We start from the raw sequence: 22,976 nt of genomic DNA, 5'->3' as shown, positions 1-22,976 counted from the left end.
CAGGGTGGATGGAGAGACAGAGTTTGGCTGCTTTGCGGGGGTTCTGTCTCTTGAAAAGCCTGTTAACGTCCCTGTCCAGGATGGAGAAAGTCGTCACTGTGGTAGGGGGGGAGGGGGGCTCTGAGGTGGGCAGCTGTGGAGAGGTGTCAGGACTGTCCCATTGTCTTTCAAAGCGGCAGTAGAACTCATTCAGGTTGTTGGCCAGGCGCAAGTCGTTAGCAGAGTGGGGGGCTCTAGGTTTGTAGTTGGTGATCTGTCTGAGCCCTTTCCAGACAGAAGCAGAGTCGTTGGCTGAGAACTGGTGTTGGAGTTTCTCAGAGTAAAGTCGTTTAGCTTCTCTCACCGCCTTGCTAAACCTGTACTTCGACTCTATAAACCTGACTCTGTCCCCACTCCTAAACGCCTCTTCCTTCTCTGACCTTAGCTGTCTGAGTTTGGCTGTGAACCAGGGTTTGTCGTTGTTGTACCTCACCGTAGTGCGTGATGGTACACAACTGTCCTCACAGAAGCTGATGTAAGATGTCACAGCCTCTGTGTACTCGTCCAGACTGTCGGTAGCAGTCCTGAAAACCTCCCAGTCAGTGCAGTCCAAGCACGCCTGAAGATCTTCCACAGCTTCACTGGTCCACTTTTTTGATGTCCTCACCACAGGTTTGCAGAGCTTTAATTTCTGCCTGTAAGCAGGAATCAGGTGGATCATGACGTGGTCAGAGTGTCCCAGTGCAGCGCGGGGGACGGCGTGATAGGCACTGCTTACTGTGGTGTAACAGTGATCCAGAGTGTTCTCCTCTCTGGTCGGGCATTTAATAAACTGTCTGTATTTAGGGAGTTCATGGGAGAGATTTCCTTTGTTAAAGTCACCGATTACAATAACTAAGGAATCCGGGTTTGTCCGCTCCACACACAGTATCTGGTCGGCGAGCATGCGCTGTGCCTGCTGCACGTTGGCCTGCGGTGGAATGTAAACACCGACCAGAATGAATGAAACAAACTCACGAGGGGAGTAGAAGGGTTTACAGTTTATGAAAAGTGATTCCAGATCGGGAGAACAGTGCTGTAGAATCACTGTCACATCCTTACACCATCCACTGTTAGTATAAAAACAGATACCTCCACCTTTCGTCTTGCCGGAGAGCTCCGTGTGGCGATCCGCTCTGAAGAGTTGGAATCCTGCCAGCTGCAGCGCAGAGTCCGGTATCGATCCACATAGCCACGTCTCCGTGAAGCACAGAACGGAAGATGAAGAAAAGTCTCTGTTCTTCCCCAACAGTAGCTGAAGTTCGTCCAGTTTGTTTCTCAGTGAACGCACGTTAGAGAGAAATATTCCCGGTAACGGAGTGTGGAGTCCGCGCCGGCGGAGACGCACAAGCGCACCGGCCCGTTTTCCTCTCCTCCGGCGTTTCACTGTGTTTACAAAGGTGAGTGCACCTTTGACCAGAATGTCCAGTAATTCCACAGATGGGGCGATGAAAGTGGGAAAATAATCCTTAGGGGTTGAATCCCTGATGTTCATGAGCTCTTTTCTGGTGAAAGAGCTCGCTGTACTGTAGCAAAACACTGAATTAACAAACAAAACAAGACAAAACAATGCGCACCAACACACCGAGGCAGCCATCCGCGGCGCCATCTTACCAAATAATGTAAAAATGAATACCTTAGTTAACATGAACACCATTAGTAAATGATTACCAGACACATTAGTTAACTGTTAATTAAGGGTTAGTTAATGCTTATTAAGCATTAACTAACCCTTAACTTAGTGACCCTTATTGTAAAGTGTTACCGTTTTATCAGTTAAACAGCACTTTCACAGTTTGCTTCCTGTGTGTGCATGTGTGTGTGTGTGTGTGTGTCCTGGTCTGTATCCTGAAGACAACATGGAGTTGGTCAGATCTTCACTCTCTGACTGCTCCTGTCTATATATAGCTGACCTGGATAGCTGTTTGTGTGTGTGTGTGTGTGGGTGCGTGGATGGGTGGGTGGGTGGGAGTAAGCGACATTAACTGGAGCAGAGGTGTGATGACCAGCGTGGCCACTCTATGAACTCCCCTTGGTTGTCACTCTCTCTCTTTCTTCTCTTTACCCTGCTATCTCTTTGTCCTCCATTTTAATATGTTTAGCATGCTCTTCATCCTTCCTTCCCTCCTACCCTCCTCCTCCTCTCTCTTGTTAAAGAAACATTCTCAGTTTGCCTGCCTGGTGTGATTTTGTTACCTGTCGTCCTCCAATGTTAGCTGCTGCCTGGGATGCATATATGTGTTACAACTATGCTTTTTCTGCTTGCCAGTAGGGCTAGCATGTGTTGCTGTGTCTAAGAGCCTGTAGTATTTTTATTAGGTCTATGGTTAGGACTTTTTTATAAGCTGAAGGCCTGAATTCAGTTATTGTCACAGAGTCGCCTGCCTCGCTTCCTCCCCCTGCCTGCTTTGTCTCCATTCCTCCCTGTTTCCCCTCCCTCTTCCCCAGTTTCCCCATCGCCCTAGTTCTGTCTGTGTGTTTGTCCGTCTCCCCTCAGGTCCAGTTGTTCCCGTTCATTCCACCAGGCGTCCTCAGTGTTCCCGCCCCAAAAAACTTGAATGGATATAACGGTCCTTCCACTGTTTGTCATGGTAATTTAGCTGGTACAACATGAAATGGCAACTATGGAATTGTAAGGGTTAGTTGCTATGGTGACAACAAGACACAAATCTGGGCATTACGGCCGTAAACTGTGTCACATTTGCTTGAGAACTGTGCAGATGTGTCTGTTGCACGAGCGCTTAGCAAACTGTCAAAACTCAACTGAAAGCTGCTGTTTGTGCTGAGGTTAACGTAGCATTATCAAAGATTGTGCTTCTCTCGCTAGCTCTTCTCGTCAAAATCAGCATATTAGCAAACCAAAGCATCATCACACAGGTACCTTTAACTTAAAGGAATAGTTCACCCAAAAATGAAAATTCAGTCATTATCACCCCCATGCCAGTAGAAAATCAGGTAAACTTTGATAGTCCATACAACAGTCCCGGAGATCCCCGGAAGAAGTACATTGCAGCTTTCTCCAAAACAACTGAAGCTGCTGGAGACCTGTCTTCAGTCTTCAAAAAATAACGGAAAACTAGGACGCCAGCAAGGGTATATCCCCGAAATTCCCCAATCCTCGAAGGCCCCATTAAGTCAAATGTAATAAAAAGCCATTCAATAATCACACAATAAGACTCCAGGGTTAAGCGTCCCAATTATAGCCTATAGGTTGTATGTCCCAACTATATTTATTTTGCCAAATAATAACATTTTTCCTTCTGGGCTAATCTAAAGTTAATTATATTATATTATATTATTACTCCTAAACACTCTAAAATGAATGGATATAATCCTCTAGGGCAGTGATTCTCAACCTTTTTCATATCAAGGACCCCTAATTTAGTCCACATTAGGGCCATGGACCCCCATTTGATTATATTTTTTCTAGTGGACCCAAATCTGAGAATATTTTTATTGATAGATATGATTTTATCCAGAATTCCATGACTATCTGTATTGTAGGTAGAGAGATAACAGAGAATATATGACCAAAACAGTCATTCTTCTACATTCTCTAATTGTGTTAACTTCTTGTAAATGAAATAATGTTGAAGTTTAACAATTCATCAGTTTGCTGGGGACCCCCTGGAACCCCCTTATGGACCCCTGGTGGTCCCCGGACCCCACGTTGAGAACCACCGCTCTAGGGATTGTCTCCCCAATAATAAAGGGTATGTACCTTAATTATTTTTTTAACACTCAAATGTAACTAATAAAATATAGCCGCTAGCGCCGATGGCTGAGTTCATGCCCGTACAGCAGCCAGAGCTGAAATGTGGAAGTTTGCATTAAGATTAGGCTCATATTAGGCTGTTGAGCCATCAGGCCCCAAGCTATCAAGTTCTGATACTGAAGAATGTAATAGCAAGTTAAAAGGTGTCAATATCCAACTACGTATTGGCTTTACTGTGTTTAGCTGTACACTCAAAATGTGGCTGTTGGGCAAAATCTGGTCGGATCTGTACGGAAATTGCCATTGCCAACTTCCCAGCACAGTTCCAAAATAAAAAAAAATAAACATAAAATGACTCCATACAGCTCATGGAGCATAATCCAAGTCTTCTGACGCCATACGATTGTTCTGTGAGTGGAAAAAAATTAAATTTTACCCATTATTTCATGCAAATTGAGACTTCATCTATTGTCTTCAGCTTCTGCATTACCAAACCTCACGAGATGGAGGTCACACACAGTCACACACACAAACCTTGCGCGGCCACGGTGGCCTCGTGAGGTTTGGCAAGGGCAGAAATGGCCGCAGTATGTGCACCTGACTTGGTCCAAGGAATCTATGGAAAAAATATTTTCAAGTCGAATGATTCAGAAGTTATTGGCCAAAATGTAAAGTGGCTTGTTGTAGTGCCACCATAAGGCTGATTGGTGTAATTTTTGTTGCGTGAGTAGTGGGTGACACTTCAATCCTATCTGCCACGTTTGGTTGCTTACGGTTTCTGAGCTCTAGACCCTTTTAGCGAAGAAGGAAAAGGAGAAGAAGGAGAAGGAGGAGAAGAAGAAGAATCCAAATAACAATATCCAAATAACAAATATAATAGGGTTTCCCCTAATAAGAATAAGAATAATCTGAACAAAAACAATAGGGTTCCATTGCTGTGTGCTTGGACTGCTAATGATAATAATAATAATAATAATGATACAAGCAAAAACAATAGGGTTCCTGCACTGCGTGATTGGACCTCTAATAATAATCCTAACAAATACAATAGGGTTTTGAGCAGGGGCGGTCTTCCCATTAGGCAAAGGTAGGCGACTGCCTTGGGCCCCGGCAGCCAGAGGGCCCCCAAAAAAGACAAGAATAGAACTAATGTAAACTTATTTTTAATCAATATAAAAGAATTGGAACTTTCTAATTTATTTACTATAGCCCTCAGTCAGGCTATAGTGGGTTATTCCACTTCTAGTGCGATTTTGTCTAATTTTCCTTGCCACTGCATCAGTAGCTGAGAAGTAACCCCCACCCAAACACCCAAACACCCCCCGCCGCCACCCCTCAAGGATGGATTAAAAAGGGAGAGGGTTGGGATTCAGGGGGACCCATGCTTGCCTTTTCCTAGGGCCCCCAAACCACTAAGTCCGGCCCTGGTTTTGAGCATGTAGTGCTCGAACCCCTAATGATGGGTGCACTTACAAGTGAAGTGCTACTTAACAAAATAAGTATAAATAAGAAATTATTCATCATGGCTGTTGCAGGCAAAATATGCAACTTTATACAATTAAAATTTTCTCTCCCTCCCTGTCCCCGTCTCTGTCCCTTGTTATCTCTCTCTCTCTCTCTCTCTCTCTCTCTCCCTCCCTACAGGCTAACTGTAGCAGCTTGATGGAGAGTATTAAGGAGCTGGAGGTTGACAGGGTGGAGAACATGCTGGATCGAGGCCTGGACCCTAACTACCATGACCCTGACACAGGCGGTAAGGGAATCGCTTTAGTAGAGATTGGTTTGGTTTACTTTTTGGTGTGGTTTGTTCGGTCAGAGATGAGGAAAAAATCAGATATCTCACTCTTCCTTCACTTCTAGCTACTGTAATGTCATCACACCATACAGTGGAGGAAACACAGTAGGTGCTCTGTGTATGGAGCATAAGAGGGACAATAGATATGGCTTGTAGTTGCAGATGTACTCCACTGTGATAACACCGAAAACACATTGTCAGTATAATTCATGTTTTTGTGATAGTTTTTTGAGCTATCACAAATGGTCACATTATGGTGTGTGTGTGTGTGTATGTGTAGAGTGCCCCCTGACCTTAGCAGCCCAGATGGACAGCGCATCATTCATTATTATTGCTCTGAAGAATGGAGGATCTCATCTGGACTTTAGATCTACGGATGGAATGACTGCCCTCCACAAGGCCGTCAGAGATAATAACCACACTGCACTCAAAGTTAGTACCACCCCCCCCCCCCCCCACACACACACACACACACACACACACACACACCGACACAAACAAATAAAGGCCGGGGAAAAAAACAAAGGAAAAAACAACGGTGGATACTGGTAAACTCCTGGTGCCTGTTACATAATGTAACTGTAGTTTGTAGTAACGTACAAGTGCCACAAGATGGCAGTATGCCACAAGATGGCTCGGCCGGCGGAAGTCTCTGCACTGTAAAAACAAATTTGGGCTTTTAGTTACCTCAATTCTTTTTCCTTAGTCAGTTCAACTAAAAATGACTAAAACATTGGGCCTACTTGAAATTTTAAGTTTTAATGTGGTCAACTCATCAGTCAAATCAGAACTGTCCAGGTAACTTAAATTGCTGAGTTGACTCAATTAAGTGTGAGTAGTAGCCCCTGCAAAACTGCCTTGGACAACCCACACACGCCCACACGGACATACCCTCCTGCTCCACATGCATCATCCAGAAAAAAGGATCATTGCAGTTTGAGAGGACAGCAAGACAGAGCAAATCATTTCAGGTAAATATTTTTGTAAGTTACAACATGCAGTGCCATCCTACCTAATGTTAAAATTGTTGCCAAATCCTCATATTATTTATAGCTAGCTAGCTAACTACAGAATTCTTTCCTCATTGATTTGTGTTCAGAACATTTTCCTCCTTGCCCCTGACTGATTAAGTTACCGATTTTTTACTGACCGGTAACCAGCTGGGGAACGTTAACCAGTCCGGGGCAATGAGGAAAACATCTGCTGCGATTTTATTAATTTTCTAGAAACAACTGACTGCATTCTTCCCCCAGGGTCGCAATATTTTATGGGATATCAGAGTTGCTAAAGGACCCATGGCATGCTTCCCTCAAAATTGGCTAAAATTAGGTCCCTTGAAAGGATGCTTTCTATGGATCCTATACATTTGAGACAACCTAAAACGTGAAAAGTTTCACTTCCTACCAAGAAATGCTACCAAAAATATGTTTTCTTCCATTTGGGACAGAGCCACTGTTTATCTAGCAAGCTTATCAACAGATAGCTTAACATGGATATAATATAAAACAATGTGTTTACTGCTGCATTACAAAGCTTCACTCTTTGTCAGTGCATTGATGTTTAAATTAATCTATGATGATATTAAGATAAAATGCTCTCACTTATTGTCTATCCCTGCATGATATTAGTCAGTGATGGTTTATTTGTTAAAAGGCTGAATTTAGTTTATTAACAGTAATTCTGTATTTGCTGTGGATGACATTGTGGATTTGACTGAAATTACACAAGATATGGAGATATCAATCTGACATTGACTTGTTTTCTTTACAGGGCTGGAGGTCATATTGAGTGGTCTGGAGCAGCCTGTCCTGTCCCCTGTTGGATGAAGTTTCTTGTTCTCTTTGCAGATTGCTGCAGAGTTCTGGTTTCTGTTGATCTCCACCAGTCTTTCTTAGATGGACTTGACAAGTATTTTCCAACACTGCTGGAGTTGTACAGAGTGTGAGCCAGCAGCAGGACCAAGCGTCACAGTCTGCTTCAGTCCCTTGATGTTCAAGTAAGGATAGTCTGATCTTAATCAAATTCTTTCTCACCACTGAACAGAGATTGAAGTTGTGACATCACTTGTAAGCGTGGGGCGATGTTACCTTGTGATTATCAGAAACTAACAAATGTCTGCTGGCTCAGTTGCGTGTGTGTTCTCAATCGGTGCTCAAATCACGTTCTGGTTGCGGATGCTTAGGTCCACCAGCTGTGTTTACAGCGCGGCTAGAGCAGTGACAGACAGACTTTAGTTTGTTTGAGGTGTTTTTCTCCTGTGTATTTTGTTATTTACCTTCTTGTTACTTATCCTGTCAAAAATAACCTACACAAGCATGCTTACATTCCATCTTCAGGTCTTGATTGCCACAGTTGGGACACAGTGCGTCTTCCTTTACTGTTCTTCTGTGTTATAGACTTCCAACCAGAAGAGCAGAGCTGCAGTGTTGCTTGGACTGCCTCACTACCTGAGAAAGGATCCCTCCAACTTCACAAAGTCTGAGAGGTGCGTTACACATAACACTTTTGAAGGGCACACTAAGAAATGCATATGGAACTTATTTTTTCTTAAAGGTAAAATGTTAATATTTCTGGTTTACTGAAGCATAATATGACTAGAAAATAAAATCAGCAGGTTCCTGAATGGTAGTGAGTAAAACACAGTGAACAGCCACGGCACACGCACTGTGGAGATTAACTACACACGGTCATTTTGGTACTCTATTGGTTGATATTTTCACCCTGCTCCACAATCTGCCCCACCCCAATCTGTGATGTCAGTATACTTCTGTCTAGAAAAAAAAAGGTACTCTGACATCACAGACTGGTGTGGGGCAATATATCAACCACTAGAGCACCAAAATGACCATGTGTGTAGTCACTCTTTAAAACTGAGTTTCAAGGACCACAAAAACCCTCTCCAGTTTCTATTTTCTCTGTTGGCTAATCAGGCGATTAGGATAACTTATCATTGACTATACAGAATTAATATTTTTAACTCAGTAAATGTTGCTAACATTACATAGAACAGTAAATAAGTCAGCCATTGTTTATATAGTTACAGCGCTAGCTTTTATACCCTAATCAGGCAGCTTTACAGCAAATATGTTTTTACATGACATCTACATGACATTTACCTATAACTTGATGGTACATGTGATCAACTGTCTAGAAATTGAAAATATTTTATTTACCTACAAATTCAGTCAGTCATTCATTCATTCACACTCCATGTTAAGATGAGGGATGTTTTAGACCATGGAGCGGCACCAGTCGACTTTTGTTTTTTTACAGTCTTGTGGTGGACTTTGTTTTTTGCGCTGTCACCCAATGGATGTAACGGCCATTACACAATACAATGAGGGACAGTGATAAAAAAAGACATAGAGACTCTGTGTCTTACAACTATTTATTTTCTCATGAAAAAGGGACATGTGTTTTCTCTCCTCGTTGAAGGGTTTTAACTCTAGTCTCTGTGTTAATATAAAAATGTATCATATCGCTCTCCTTCGGAGTAGTCATTTGGTGTTAATTTGAGGATATATCATAATGCTGTCCTTGTTGTGCCAGAGTCTTTACATGATGAAGTTTGGAAAATGGTACACACACAATAATTTAATACATAATGATCTTTAGGCTACTGATTCGGAGGAGGAAGCTGTGAAGGGAGTGGACGTTGGCCTACTCTTCATCACTAAAGAGCCTGGAGGTGAACAAGACCTGCTCGCCAAGGACGCCGTTAACTTTGCTGTGATCCTGGAGGAGAGGATTCTCAATTTGAAAAAATCTTTTAAGATTTGGCATTTTTCTGCATGTTGTTAAGAATCTTATAATGCCTGAACTCTGATTTGGAAAAAAAAAAAAACATTTGTTATGAACTTGAATCAAAATAAATACTTTTTTTTTTTTTTTTTTAAGTGATTTCTTGTTTATGAATGCATTCCACTCAGTCCTGTTAGAAAATAAGTGATTTAGTTGACTTGGCAAATAATGCTATTCAAGGTATTGATCAAACTTAAGATTGCCAGTTAGGCCAACTTATACTGGAAAAAGTAACCTGGCTGCCTTAAAATATTATGTTGATTAAACTAAGGTGCTTAGTTGAAATAACTTATGTTTCCTTGTTTGTGCAACAAAAGATAGAAATGCATGTTTGTTGGTTTGACTCATAATGTAATGTTAATGCTTTTAAAAAGTGATGAGGACAAAATGGACCATTTCAAACAGTGGTGGGGACATGTCCCCAGCATCCCCAGTGTAAATGACACCTATGTGTGTGTCTCCTCCACATTGCTGTTGTCTTGTGGTGTGGCAGCTGCACCGTGCGCACACAACTTGTTGCACATTTTTTAAATCTGTTTATGGGAAATGCGTGCCTCATATGAATTTTAGAGCAAATAAAACAAAACAAACAAATAAAGTAATCCCTTCAAGTAATCTATTTTTAAAGACAGTAACTGTATTCAGAATACCACCAATTTAAACTGTAACTGTAACGGAATACAGTTACTCATATTTTGTATTTTAAATACGTAACGCCGTTACATGTATTCCGTTACTCCCCAACCTGCTGATATCTGATCACTAATATGATGGATTAGGTCGGACAGGACTTGTGACAGTGTGTCCAGCAGCAACATGGCGGTCTCTGCTCTGCATCACCTTAACTCATGTTAGAGTGTTGAGCAGTTAGAAATGTCCGACTAAAAACTGTTACTGTTTACGAATCCCGTTATTAACACAAGCGAGTTTTAATAAATAATAAAAAAAAAACGCCTGACCCCTCCAATGTGATGAGCAGTTGCGGGTAGAGTACTGAAAATCTATACTCAAGTAAAAGTACAATTACTAAATTACAGTTAATAAATTACTCAAAGTACAAGTTACTTTCCATTTTAATATTTTTTAGGGTGTGCAGGCCAGTGCAAAACAATGAAAAAACAGCACTTGTTGATAAAACTTTCTTAGCCCTTGATAAAACAGAATATAAGTCTGTTTCACTCTAGTATTTACAGATATGATCAAAGTAACCAAACCTGTTACAGCCCCAAAATGCAGTAGATACCGAATACAGTACAATTAACTAAAACTCAGATTTTCTGTTCTGTAGTAGGCTAAAGAACATTTGACTTACAAACAGGGGTTAAAGTGGGCCGGGACGATCCGGCACCTTCACAATCCATTTTCTCACGCAGTGAAAAACAAATTCATAACCGATAACGTCACGACGCGAAAAGAGACACTGACAGCAGGACACTCTCAGGAATGTGTTTTTGACATGGAAATATAAAGAACATTTTACTTCCAAACATGGAGTTAAAGGACAGAGGAGACAGAGCAGCACCGAGCAGCAGAGAGTTATTCAGACCATCTGAATAGCGAGAAATAAACACAAATGTATTATATTGTAATTTATTCCCATGCATGCTGCTCAGAGTCTCAGTCAGCGGCTCTTCTGTCTCTCCCTCTCCTCTCAGGCAGGATGAGAGTGAGTTGCTATGGTTACGGGGGCGCTCTGTGTCTGTCAATCTGAAACTTTCTCGCGATTCACAATAAAAGGTTTTTAGGTTAGTATGCCTATGCAAAATCGTGAATGTAAGCACCTCAATGCTGAAATCTAATATAACAGAATTTTACATTTTTGGGTAACATTATACAGGGTGGCTGTTTCTTGACTTAATCCAAGAGGTTAGGTGGTGTAGAAATGCAGGAAATTAGTTTTAAATGACTATTTTTTTTCTTTAATGTTTGTCTAATGTGTTTTACTCTACTTGATGCTGCGGTTAACTGATGCTGTGGAAATTAAAGAGAGGGGAAAGGAAAACTGAAGACTTTGTTCTCTGGTGGATGCCATTTTTCTTTAGACAGTATCAGTCGCAGGACAAAACACATTTGTGTTTACATACTTGCATAACTTTTCCTCTGAAGACAGTAATAAGGTCATAAGTAAGTGTGAACTACATTCAGAGTGACCCAGACAAACGGGCTCAGCAAGACGATTTTGAAGTATTCCAAAAGTAATCCAAAGTATTTAGAATACGTTACTTAACTTGAGTAATCTAATGGAATACGTTACAAATTACATTTTAGGGCATGTATTCAGTAATCTGTAGTGGAATACATTTTAAAAGTAACCCTCCCAACACTGATTATATTATATTTGGGAGTAAAGATCAATGCTGTATTACTGTATTATCACTTTTTCAAGATGATGTCTCATTGATCCATCATAGTGCACTAGGTTGTAAATTAAACATATAAAAAAAACAATATATAAAATAATAAATAATCAGCAAAGTAATATGTATATTGAATTGAAGTGAATTGATTTTATTTTGAAGAGGAAAACAGATGGAGGTAGGTATGATTCTACGATGTTAATCTCCACTGTAGGTCTTATCATCCTCTTCTTGTTTGATGCCTGTTTAATCCCTCTGGCTGTGGGCTTGAACAGTGACCTCAGCATAGTGGTCTACTGTTCAGGGTCAGGCATGAAGGACAGAAAAGTCCAGAAAAATCCTGACACCCTTATTCTTCTTTCCGTGGCTTAGGCAGAAGCATCGTCCTCTTCATGTTTGATGGACGTCTTTGTTTAATTCCTCCGGCCGGGGGCTTGAATAGTGACGTTCCAAGCGAAGTCTTCAGCGAAGTAAACTTCAGCGTGGTCGTCCTCCTGTTTGATATCGGTTGTGCAGGTCAGAGTTTTCCAGACGCCTCTGAAAAATCTCCTGACACCTTTCATCTTCTTTGAGAAGCTGTGGGTTCCATCATTGGAGTCTGAATTATCATCATCCTCCTGTTCAATGCAAGTCTTCGCCCTCTTGCTGTGGGTTTTCCAGAGTCCTCCAGAAACCCCTCTGTTGCCCTTCCTCTTTTTTGCCCACTTGCTGCGGGTTTGATCACAGAAGGCAGAAGCAGTGTCCTCGTCCTGTTTGGTGGACATCTTTGGTTTGGCCCTCTGGCCGGGGGCTTGAACTGTGACGTTCCAAGCGAAGTCTGCGGCAAAGTAAACCTCATCATGGTCGTCTTCCTGTTCAATGTCAGTGGTGCAGGTCAGAATTTTCCAGAGGCCTCTGAAAAAGCTCCTGACACCTTTCTTCTTCTTTGAGAAGCTGTGGGTTTCATCAGTGGAGTCTGAATCATCGTCCTCCTGTTCGATGCAAGTCTTGGTCCTCTTGCAGTGGGTTTTCCAGAGTCCTCCAGAAAATCCTCTGCTGCCATTCTCTTTTTTCGCCCTCTTGGAGTGGGTTTTCCATAGTCCTCTCGAAGATCTTCTGCTACCCATCTCTTTTTCAGCCCTTGGCTTTATCACTTGGCTGTCGTCCGACTGAACTGCCTTGGTTTTGCCAAGGCAGTTTGTGGCCAAGTTGGTGGCATCTGCCACCTCATCATCTGGGGCAAAGTTGTCTGAGGTCATGACTGACTTTGTCTCCATCAAAGCCATGGCGGCCTCAGCTCTTTCAATGGTAATCCTGAGTGTGTTTGCCAACTCAGTGAGGGATGGCTCTTCATCTGCAACCACAACAATGTCAGCTGAACATTCAGTGGTTGAGTCAGCTGGAGCCGGCACACTACAGGATTTCCCACTGAACTCCATAACAGCAGCCTCCAGTGCCACAGCCGTGGCACTCATGTCCCTTTGGACAGAGGCTGTGTGGGAGGGCTGGGTGGTACCAGAGGCCTGGGAGGTCCCGGAGGGCTGGGTGGTACCGGAGGCCTGGGGGGTGCCGGAGGCCTGAGAGGTCCCGGAGGCCTGGGAGGTCCCAGAGCCCTGGGAGGTACCGGAGGCCTGAGAGGTCCCAGAGGCCTGGGAGGTACCGGAGGCCTGGGAGGTCCCAGAGGCCTGAGAGGATTTCCCACTGAGCTCCATAACAGCAGCCTCCAGTGCCACAGCCGTGGCACTCATGTCTCTTTGGACAGAGGCTGTGTGGGAGGGCTGGGTGGTACCGGAGGCCTGGGGGGTGCCAGAGGCCTGAGAAGTCCCGGAGGCCTGAGAGGTCCCGGAGGCCTGAGAGGTCCCAGAGACCTGGGGGGTACCGGAGGCCTGGGAGGTACCGGAGGCCTGGAAGGTCCCAGAGGCCTGAGAGGATTTCCCACTGAGCTCCATAACAGCAGCCTCCAGTGCCACAGCCGTGGCACTCATGTCTCTTTGGACAGAGGCTGTGTGGGAGGGCTGGGTGGTACCGGAGGCCTGGGAGGTCCCAGAGCCCTGGGAGGTACCGGAGGCCTGAGAGGTCCCAGAGGCCTGAGAGGTCCCAGAGGCCTGGGGGGTCCCAGAGCCCTGGGAGGTACCGGAGACCTGGGAGGTCCCAGAGACCTGAGAGGATTTCCCACTGAGCTCCATAACAGCAGCCTCCAGTGCCACAGCCGTGGCACTCATGTCCCTTTGGACAGAGGCTGTGTGGGAGGGCTGGGTGGTACCAGAGGCCTGGGAGGTCCCGGAGGGCTGGGTGGTACCGGAGGCCTGGGGGGTGCCGGAGGCCTGAGAGGTCCCGGAGGCCTGGGAGGTCCCGGAGGCCTGAGAGGTCCCAGAGACCTGGGGGGTACCGGAGGCCTGGGAGGTACCGGAGGCCTGGGAGGTTCCAGAGGCCTGAGAGGATTTCCCACTGAGCTCCATAACAGCAGCCTCCAGTGCCACAGCCGTGGCACTCATGTCTCTTTGGACAGAGGCTGTGTGGGAGGGCTGGGTGGTACCAGAGGCCTGGGGGGTGCCAGAGGCCTGAGAAGTCCCGGAGGCCTGAGAGGTCCCGGAGGCCTGAGAGGTCCGGGAGGCCTGGAGGGTACCTGTGGCCTGAGAGGTCCCGGAGGCCTGGGAGGTGCCGGAGGCCTTGGAGGTCCCTGAGGCCTGGGAGGTCCCAGAGGCCTGGGTGGTACCGGAGGTCTGGGGGGCACGGGAGGCCCGGGAGGTACGGGATTGCTGGGGGGCACGGGAAGGCACAGCAACAAACAATCTACTCCAAAGTGCCGACCTGGAGTTGGATGGTTTTGCGTATTCCAGCATATCCATTATGGTCATATAATCAGTCGACAGCATCCAGAGTGCGTTCTCCACATTCAGATGCAGTGTGGCCTCTTTGGGATTGTCAGTGAAGCGCAGCTCTGGGTTGATGACCTTGACCTTGCTGATCAAACTGAGCAGCCGACTCCAGACTAGCCGGCGTTCTTCCCGGCAGCTGTATCGGCGTGTGTCGTCCTGAGAGAGGGCCCCTTTCAGGACCCTCCTGAGGGACTCTTTGCTCAGTATGAGCGTCTGGAAGAGAAGAAGAATAATGGCTAATTGTCATTTCATTTAATCTCCATGTCTCACAAATGTATCTATAGAATAGAAAACTTTAATGTCCTCATTGAGGCAATTTGTTTTGCAGCTTAAACTGCAGACAGCACTTCTTTCAACATTCAGCACACACTCATATCACACGGTAAAAGTGGAATCGCCTTTTTTACGATAAAAAAGCATACTGTGCAGTACTAATAATACTATTACAGTTTCAGAGTTTCAGTGCTTTGTTGTCAACATGCACATAGCATGATAAAATACATGCTATACAGCACATATAATACAATATGTACTTATCCAGATAAAGTGCATACTAAGTGCACACCTCATAATGCAGCAGCATATTTAACTACAAATGGTTTACAAGTAGTAAAGAAAAAAGTAAAAACAAGCAAACTTAAAGAAAACAAAGAAAAAAGAAGTAGAACTGGAGTAGCCTACATTTAATTGGCTAGCTGTTTTTATGGCTCCATCTTGTCTCCACTGCCTGTTTAACTGAGTGACGGCTGAAGGGATAAATGAGTTCCTGATTCTATTGTTTTAGACTGTGGACCTCTGAACCTGAACCAGATGGTAGAGCCCCAAACTCATGGTTAAGAGGGTGGGAAATATCTGCAGCAATCTGATCTGCTGTTTTATTCAGTCTGGTCAAGTATAGGTGAGCTAGATCTCTCTGCTGCTTGTCTTTACCACATTTTTGGGCAGTCCTACCCATTCTGTATTTGTGTGCCACCTTAGCATTACCATAGCTACACACCAGCAGATACTATTGCTATATTACTGTATGTGATAGTAAATTATTAGTCAAGTGTATAAGCAAATATACACCAATAGCCCACGTTAGCCTATGAGGATTTTGTGTATACCCAGCTAAAAATGACCAGTGTAAAGTAAATCTATCAGAAATTGAGTCAATCTGCACTCACGCAGACTTGGAATGAGGGCTACATTGTGTGTGTGTGTGTGTGTGTGTGTGTGTGTGTGTGTGTCTGTGTGTGAAATCAAGTTTTAAGCCCACAGTGCCGCAGCGACCTGACAATCACTCGGAAAACAACTCTATTATAACCATTATATCCCGTTAATGATGCAATTTTGAAAATCGCCATACGGACACATATTAGAAGAAGTGAAATTAGCTACTGAGACCATAATCTCTTGTCAAAAAAATGTATTGACTTTATATTTTGAGTGAGAAGTTGAGCTGTGGTCCCATTGACATGAATGGAGTTGGGCGGGATTTGGAGTATTTTTGGAGCCGGCCTCTAGCGGACATTAGAGGAACTGCAGCTTTCAGCCACTTCCTTACTGGCTTCAAAATTCACCCGTGGTTTTGGCTGCTTGTTCCAGACCAGCTTGTCTATCACAGACTAAGCCAATGGGTTTCTACACTGTCATATAGGGGAGGAACACAAGGCAGAAGAAAGCACAGCCAATGTAGCTTGCTAACACCGAGTCTGTCCGGCTGCTTCAACTAATTATATAAAATATTAACGGCTATATTGAAACTTTTCAATCGGATTTTCTTGAGGCCTAAAGGGATATGGATTTTTCAAACCCAAGTTTTGTGGAATACAATCAAGTGGAATCGTTTGTCAGACGTTTGTTTAAAAAAAAAGCAAGCTGCAATGGAATATAGGCCACTTTTCCAGAAAGAATACATCCATCTAAGATATATTTCACTAAATATTGATGTTATGAATAGTTATAAATTAATTAAATATCATTCATTAGTAACTTCCGTCACGCCGGCGTCGGGGGGTCAGACTACATTATATCTACTCAAGTTCTGTGCTAACAAAGCTATGACTGACATGCAGCATGGGACCTGTAGAACAGTTAAACCTGAGAATCAAGGTGGCTTAAAGATTGGATAACCAATACTGGGCCAACACAAACTTAAAATGGGTACCAAGCATGCACTGGTGCACTAAATCACCCTGAACAGTCTGGCTTACTTTGGACAGATAATTACACTCATTTCCATTTTCCATTCCATTTTCTCCAATTAAATTCAGTTATCAGAGAGCTAGAGAACAGGTGCACTTCCCCACATTTCTCCACATTTCTAATATTTTACATTGATAATATTTCCTAATATTAATTAGAGAAAGTTAAAGTCTTTACTTACCGTCATCAAGACGGTCAGATTCCTTGAGGTTCTGTAGAAGAAGTGTTGAAGGTTCGGTTTCCGCTGTGTTGAGGTTCTCTGTGAGTCTCAGGAGCCATGTGACCGACCGAAGCCTCAACGCTGGTATTTACTGGCAAATCCATGGAATGTTCAGCTTCATGTGTCATTGTGACCTCATAAGGCTCACCTGAGTCTGCCTGTACAGATGAGCCTGTGTATCCCTGTGCAGAGCAGCTCATTGTGATGTCATTCTGACAGTAAGCATCAAGTGGAACCAACAGTTAAAGTCCTCAATTTCATCTTCAGTAACATTGAATTATAAATTGAACTATCTCTATATTCATGATCCATGACTCAGATTCATGAATAACTACTGAAAGAGAAACAGATGCCAGATCAGGGTCTGCAGCAGATCCTACAGAGCATCACAGACTTTTCAGTTGTATCTTGCTTTTGCATGTTGGCTCAAAACTCAAATGCATGTTTTAAAGAGTAATTGATCTACAACTGGCTATTAATATTGACATTAAGTTGAAGTGTCATGGTAGCCCAAATTGCCTTATCAATGCCACAGCTGGCAGATGGTTGGAAAAGGCCACAGTTTTAAGAGCAATCAAGCTCTGAAAACAATGAAGACACGTCCCAAAAGTGAATAAGTCACCAAAACAGCAGATTCTGTCCCACTGACCAAAGAAAACACTAAGAGCAGCGGTCAATACTGCAGTGAGCCTTTGTGTTATATGGATCTTTGGTTGTTAGTATAAAATATGCATAGGCTACTGTAGATAATTTGCTTATTTTACTGTTGCTTGTAAAACAGCTCTTGTTTTACTATGTACTATACTACTACTGGAACTACTGTACTATACTAATACTGAAAGAAAGGATGATATACAATAGAAATACTGCAAATACTACAATTACAATTTTCCATTTGGCAGAGAGAGATAGATAGATAGGTACTTTATTCATCCCCGAAGGGAAATTATGACGTTACAGCAACTAGCAGTGTTGGGAGGGTTACTTTTAAAACGTATTCTACTACAGATTACTGAATACATGCCCTAAAATGTAATTTGTAACGTATTCCATTAGATTATTCAAGTTAAGTAACGTATTCTAAATACTTTGGATTACTTTTGGAATACTTAATAATGTAGTTAACACTTACTTATGACCTTATTACTGTCTTCAGAGGAAAAGTTATGCAAGTATGTAAACACAAATGTGTTTTGTCCTGCGACTGATACTGTCTAAAGAAAAATGGCATCCACCAGAGAACAAAGTCTTCAGTTTTCCTTTCCCCTCTCTTTAATTTCCACAGCATCAGTTAACCGCAGCATCAAGTAGAGTAAAACACATTAGACAAACATTAAAGAAAAACATAGTAATTTAAAACAAATTTCCTGCATTTCTACACCACCTAACCTCTTGGATTAAGTCAAGAAACAGCCACCCTGTATAATGTTAACCAAAAATGTAAAATTCTGTTATATTAGATTTCAGCATTGAGGCACACTAACCTAAAAACCTTTTATTGTGAATCGCGAGAAAGTTTCAGAGCGACAGAGACACAGAGCGTCCCCGTAACCATAGCAACTCACTCTCATCCTGAGAGACAGAAGAGCCGCTGACTGAGACTCTGAGCTGCATGCGTGCACTGTAAAAACCAATTTGGGCTTTTAGTTACCTCAATTCTTTTTCCTTAGTTCAACTAAAAATGACTAAAACATTGGGCCTACTTGAAATTTTAAGTTTTAATGTGGTCAACTCATCAGTCAAATCAGAACTGTCCAGGTAACTTAAATTGCTGAGTTGACTCAATTAAGTGTGAGTAGTAGCCCCTGCAAAACTGCCTTGGACAACCCACACACGCCCACACGGACATACCCTCCTGCTCCACATGCATCATCCAGAAAAAAGGATCATTGCAGTTTGAGAGGACAGCAAGACAGAGCAAATCATTTCAGGTAAATATTTTTGTAAGTTACAACATGCAGTGCCATCCTACCTAATGTTAAAATTGTTGCCAAATCCTCATATTATTTATAGCTAGCTAGCTAACTACAGAATTCTTTCCTCATTGATTTGTGTTCAGAACATTTTCCTCCTTGCCCCTGACTGATTAAGTTACCGATTTTTTACTGACCGGTAACCAGCTGGGGAACGTTAACCAGTCCGGGGCAATGAGGAAAACATCTGCTGCGATTTTATTAATTTTCTAGAAACAACTGACTGCATTCTTCCCCCAGGGTCGCAATATTTTATGGGATATCAGAGTTGCTAAAGGACCCATGGCATGCTTCCCTCAAAATTGGCTAAAATTAGGTCCCTTGAAAGGATGCTTTCTATGGATCCTATACATTTGAGACAACCTAAAACGTGAAAAGTTTCACTTCCTACCAAGAAATGCTACCGAAAATATGTTTTCTTCCATTTGGGACAGAGCCACTGTTTATCTAGCAAGCTTATCAACAGATAGCTTAACATGGATATAATATAAAACAATGTGTTTACTGCTGCATTACAAAGCTTCACTCTTTGTTAGTGCATTGATGTTTAAATTAATCTATGATGATATTAAGATAAAATGCTCTCACTTATTGTCTATCCCTGCATGATATTAGTCAGTGATGGTTTATTTGTTAAAAGGCTGAATTTAGTTTATTAACAGTAATTCTGTATTTGCTGTGGATGACATTGTGGATTTGACTGAAATTACACAAGATATGGAGATATCAATCTGACATTGACTTGTTTTCTTTACAGGGCTGGAGGTCATATTGAGTGGTCTGGAGCAGCCTGTCCTGTCCCCTGTTGGATGAAGTTTCTTGTTCTCTTTGCAGATTGCTGCAGAGTTCTGGTTTCTGTTGATCTCCACCAGTCTTTCTTAGATGGACTTGACAAGTATTTTCCAACACTGCTGGAGTTGTACAGAGTGTGAGCCAGCAGCAGGACCAAGCTTCACAGTCTGCTTCAGTCCCTTGATGTTCAAGTAAGGATAGTCTGATCTTAATCAAATTCCTTCTCACCACTGAACAGAGATTGAAGTTGTGACATCACTTGTAAGCGTGGGGCGATGTTACCTTGTGATTATCAGAAACTAACAAATGTCTGCTGGCTCAGTTGCGTGTGTGTTCTCAATCGGTGCTCAAATCACGTTCTGGTTGCGGATGCTTAGGTCCACCAGCTGTGTTTACAGCGCGGCTAGAGCAGTGACAGACAGACTTTAGTTTGTTTGAGGTGTTTTTCTCCTGTGTATTTTGTTATTTACCTTCTTGTTACTTATCCTGTCAAAAATAACCTACACAAGCATGCTTACATTCCATCTTCAGGTCTTGATTGCCACAGTTGGGACACAGTGCGTCTTCCTTTACTGTTCTTCTGTGTTATAGACTTCCAACCAGAAGAGCAGAGCTGCAGTGTTGCTTGGACTGCCTCACTACCTGAGAAAGGATCCCTCCAACTTCACAAAGTCTGAGAGGTGCGTTACACATAACACTTTTGAAGGGCACACTAAGAAATGCATATGGAACTTATTTTTTCTTAAAGGTAAAATGTTAATATTTCTGGTTTACTGAAGCATAATATGACTAGAAAATAAAATCAGCAGGTTCCTGAATGGTAGTGAGTAAAACACAGTGAACAGCCACGGCACACGCACTGTGGAGATTAACTACACACGGTCATTTTGGTACTCTATTGGTTGATATTTTCACCCTGCTCCACAATCTGCCCCACCCCAATCTGTGATGTCAGTATACTTCTGTCTAGAATAAAAAAGGTACTCTGACATCACAGACTGGTGTGGGGCAATATATCAACCACTAGAGCACCAAAATGACCATGTGTGTAGTCACTCTTTAAAACTGAGTTTCAAGGACCACAAAAACCCTCTCCAGTTTCTATTTTCTCTGTTGGCTAATCAGGCGATTAGGATAACTTATCATTGACTATACAGAATTAATATTTTTAACTCAGTAAATGTTGCTAACATTACATAGAACAGTAAATAAGTCAGCCATTGTTTATATAGTTACAGCGCTAGTTTTTATACCCTAATCAGGCAGCTTTACAGCAAATATGTTTTTACATGACATCTACATGACATTTACCTATAACTTGATGGTACATGTGATCAACTGTCTAGAAATTGAAAATATTTTATTTACCTACAAATTCAGTCAGTCATTCATTCATTCACACTCCATGTTAAGATGAGGGATGTTTTAGACCATGGAGCGGCACCAGTCGACTTTTGTTTTTTTACAGTCTTGTGGTGGACTTTGTTTTTTGCGCTGTCACCCAATGGATGTAACGGCCATTACACAATACAATGAGGGACAGTGATAAAAAAAGACATATAGACTCTGTGTCTTACAACTATTTATTTTCTCATGAAAAAGGGACATGTGTTTTCTCTCCTCGTTGAAGGGTTTTAACTCTAGTCTCTGTGTTAATATAAAAATGTATCATATCGCTCTCCTTCGGAGTAGTCATTTGGTGTTAATTTGAGGATATATCATAATGCTGTCCTTGTTGTGCCAGAGTCTTTACATGATGAAGTTTGGAAAATGGTACACACACAATAATTTAATACATAATGATCTTTAGGCTACTGATTCGGAGGAGGAAGCTGTGAAGGGAGTGGACGTTGGCCTACTCTTCATCACTAAAGAGCCTGGAGGTGAACAAGACCTGCTCGCCAAGGACGCCGTTAACTTTGCTGTGATCCTGGAGGAGAGGATTCTCAATTTGAAAAAATCTTTTAAGATTTGGCATTTTTCTGCATGTTGTTAAGAATCTTATAATGCCTGAACTCTGATTTGGAAAAAAAAAAAAACATTTGTTATGAACTTGAATCAAAATAAATACTATTTTTTTTTTTTTTAAGTGATTTCTTGTTTATGAATGCATTCCACTCAGTCCTGTTAGAAAATAAGTGATTTAGTTGACTTGGCAAATAATGCTATTCAAGGTATTGATCAAACTTAAGATTGCCAGTTAGGCCAACTTATACTGGAAAAAGTAACCTGGCTGCCTTAAAATATTATGTTGATTAAACTAAGGTGCTTAGTTGAAATAACTTATGTTTCCTTGTTTGTGCAACAAAAGATAGAAATGTATGTTTGTTGGTTTGACTCATAATGTAATGTCACCTAAACTAGGCATTTAGTTCCTACAACTTGAATTTCCTTGTTAGTAGTACTAAAAATGTTATTGATTGAACTTTAAATATCAAGTTAATCTAACTGTTTATCAGTTTCAGATTAGTCACTTTAACTTATTATTGTGAGTGGTAGGAACTTACATGGAAGTGGAAAGAACTAGACATCCTTAGCTCTCTCAAATCAAGATTTTAATGCAGCCGGGTTACTTATTTTTGAGTTGAGCCAACGTGTTCGTTTTTACAGTGTGGAGCATGCCGTCGTCGATTACTGTAATTATCGGTAATGCATTGCAGTAACAAAAAAACGGCTACCTAACGAACCCCAACAGAAGCAGATCAGAAAACAAGGCGGCTTTGTACTAAAATATGAGCAAATATACTTATTAAACTGAGGGAATTAGAAATAAAGGCCTGTCTCTAATATAAGCCTGCTTCCAATAAAGGCCTGGTACCCTCTGCAGTTGAGGTAAATAAATAAATAAAATAAGTAAATAAAGGCCCGGGCCAATATTAGAGGAAATACGGTAATTCTAATGTTTCAAGAACATATTAATTGGAAATGTATGAATGAAAAGTATGAAGAGTTACAGCATTATGAAGGTGTGCAAAATTACAGCAGTACAACATACTGAGACAAAGAAAAATGAATTAAAATATGTCCAACATAAAAATATACTAATGAAATATATGCAGTATAAAATAAGTGGGGAAATATAAAAGATATTGAGGTATATTCAATATGTACAAATCAGAGAGAATATTGGAATATAATAGATAATAGAGACAAATATGTGAATTTACAGCATATAGTATGCAACTGTGTTCAACATTCACCAATGTTTCTCTGGCTGTAGAAAAGGAATGGACTTCTAACAAGAGCAGAGTAAAAACACA

The 22,976-nt window shown here is 42.1% G+C and overlaps 2 long non-coding RNA genes across 2 annotated transcripts; both read left to right on the top strand.

Moving 5' to 3' along the window:
* Nucleotides 1-6,261: 6,261 nt before the first annotated feature.
* LOC139666412 (uncharacterized) lies at nt 6,262-9,353 on the top strand. Its single transcript, XR_011696907.1, has 4 exons — nt 6,262-6,499; nt 7,299-7,524; nt 7,925-8,013; nt 9,144-9,353. It is a non-coding gene; the product is annotated as an uncharacterized lncRNA (long non-coding RNA).
* Nucleotides 9,354-18,655: 9,302 nt separating this feature from the next.
* Nucleotides 18,656-21,736, top strand: LOC139666413 (uncharacterized). The gene is made up of 4 exons (XR_011696908.1): nt 18,656-18,882; nt 19,682-19,907; nt 20,308-20,396; nt 21,527-21,736. It is a non-coding gene; the product is annotated as an uncharacterized lncRNA (long non-coding RNA).
* The last annotated feature ends 1,240 nt before the right edge of the window (nt 21,737-22,976 follow it).

This window comes from Centroberyx affinis, unplaced genomic scaffold, assembly GCF_046629955.1.
Source record: "Centroberyx affinis isolate AG114_WGS23_722 - 3 ecotype Tasmania unplaced genomic scaffold, CSIRO-AGI_Caff_v1 ptg004991l_1, whole genome shotgun sequence".
Lineage (NCBI taxonomy): Eukaryota > Metazoa > Chordata > Actinopteri > Beryciformes > Berycidae > Centroberyx > Centroberyx affinis.
This window is presented reverse-complemented; position numbering and strand designations above follow the sequence as displayed.